This window comes from Galeopterus variegatus, unplaced genomic scaffold, assembly GCF_000696425.1.
Source record: "Galeopterus variegatus unplaced genomic scaffold, G_variegatus-3.0.2 Scaffold2653, whole genome shotgun sequence".
In the NCBI taxonomy this organism is placed as follows: Eukaryota; Metazoa; Chordata; class Mammalia; order Dermoptera; family Cynocephalidae; genus Galeopterus; species Galeopterus variegatus.
The window spans coordinates 188,731-191,060 of record NW_007728764.1 but is presented as its reverse complement, the minus strand read 5'-3'; positions in this window follow the sequence as shown (position 1 = coordinate 191,060).

The window sequence follows — 2,330 nt, the reverse complement described above, 5'->3', positions numbered from 1 at the left end:
ATATCTCATTGTGGTTTTGATACTTTTAAAAATTTAACATTATACTATAAATTATTTTCAATTGTGCCATTTGGTCCTTGTAAACACCAGCCTTCTCTAAAATCTTCAGCCTTCTCTAAAACAGCAGGAGTACAGCGAGCATTCAAGTTCAAAAATGATTATTTCACCACAAATGGCCACAAGTATATAAAAAAAATACTCCACATTACTAATCATCAGGTATATTAGTCTATTTTTGTTGCTTATAATGAAACACTTGGAACTGGGTGATTTATAAAAAATGAAATTTATTTTTACAGTTTCTGAGGTTGGGAAGTCCAAAGTCCAGGGGACACATCTGGTGAACCTTGATGGTGGTGACAGTGATGGCAGAGTATCATGTTGGGAAAATGGTGGAGAAGAAAGAGCAGAGAGAGTCTCACTGCTCTCCTTTTAAAGCCCTCAGAGCCATGCCCCTGACCATCATTATTAATCTATTCACTATGGCATGCTCCTGCAATCTAATCACCTCTTCAAGGCCCCACTTTTCAACTATCATAATAGGATTTCTCACCTTTAACAGTTACAGTGGGGATTAAGTTTTGGGGGAAATTCAACCCAAGGCATTCTGCCCCTAGACCCCTGAAACTCATTTCCTTTTCACACACAAATACATCCATTTCATCCCCAAAGTTTTAACTTGTTCCAACTCAAAAGTCCAAATTTCAAAGCCCATCTGTGAAAACAATATAAGTTTTCTACTTCCAAGATATAATGGTGAGACAAACATAGGTTCAAAAAGGGAGAAATAGGCCAGAAGAAAGGGGTAACAGGTCCTCAGCAAGTATGAAACCCAGCAGGGTAGGCATTAAATCTTACATCTGGTAAATCATGTACCTTAACTCTATGTTTGATATCCTGTGCATGCTGGTGCCATGGTTGGGTCCTTAAGTTCTTGGGAAGCTCTGCCCCTGTGGCTTTCCTCGTCACAGGCCACACTTCAGCTCTCCCAGGCTGGTGTTCTACTCTGGTAGCTCCAAAGGTCTGTCTCCATGGTGGTCTTGCTCTCACAGCTCATTAGACTTGCTCTGTTGGGGTTTTTCTGCAGCAACTCTAACCCTACATTTCCGCTTTGCATTGCTCTAGTCAAAACTGTCTGCGGTGAATCTGCCCCTGTGACAGATCTCTGTCCGGGTCCCCAAGCCTTTCTATACATCCTTTGAAATCGGGGTGGAGGCTCCCAAGCCTTCAGAGCTCTGGCATTCTGCAAGCCTACAGATCGAATACCACATGGATGCTGCCAAAGCTTCCAGCTTGTATTTTCCAAAGCTGTGGATCCAATTAGACATGAGGCCAATTTTGCCATGGCTGGAGCAGCTGAAACAGCTGGGGTGCTGGTGTGGGGAGGAGCATCCTGAGATGGCCGTGGGCACCAAGCCCATGGAGGGCACCTCAGGCCTGTTCCCAAGACCATTTTGTCTCCCTAGGTCTTTGGGCCTGAAATGGAAGTGTTGGCCCCAGAGGCTTCTGCAATGCCTTCAGGGCCATCTCCCCCTTCTCTTGATAATCCCTTTCTTTTGTACTAATCTTCTTAGCACCATTGCATTTTTCTTCTGCAAATGTTCACTGCTTCTCTACCACACGGCCAGGCTGCCAATTTTCCAAATCTTTATGCTCTGCTTCCCTTTTAAATTCTGGCTTTATATCATGCCTTTGCTGCCATAATTCAGTGTAGGCTGTTACAAGTAACCATGCAGCTTCTTGAATGTTTTATTGCTTAGAAATTTCTTCCACCAGATGCCATTGTTCACAGCTCTTAAGTTCCAACTTCCACAAAGTCCTATGACATGGACACAATGCAGCCAAGTGCCTTGCCAGTTCATAGCAAGGTTAATCTTTGCCCCCATTCCCAATAAGTGCCTTCTTATTTACATCTGAGACATCCTCAGCATGGCCTTTGCTATCCATATTTCTGCCAGCATTCTGCTCACCACCATTTAACCAGTCTTTCTTTTCTTCTAAAATTTCACCAGCATCTAGGCTCCAAATTCTTCCAGCCTCTTCTCAACACCCAGTTACAAATCCCCTTCCACATTTTTAAGTATTTGTTGTAAGCAATACCCTACTTCTCTGGTACCAATTTTCTGTATTAGTCTGTTTCTGTTGCTTATAATAACAAAATACTTGGAACTGGGTGATTTATAAAAAATGAAATTTATTTTTACAGTTTCTGAGGTTGGGAATTCCAAAGTCCAGGGAACACAGCTGGTGAGAGCCTTAGTGGTGGCAACAGTGATGGAAGAGTATCACATTGTGAAAATGGTGGAGCAGAGAGAGTCTCACTGCTCTCC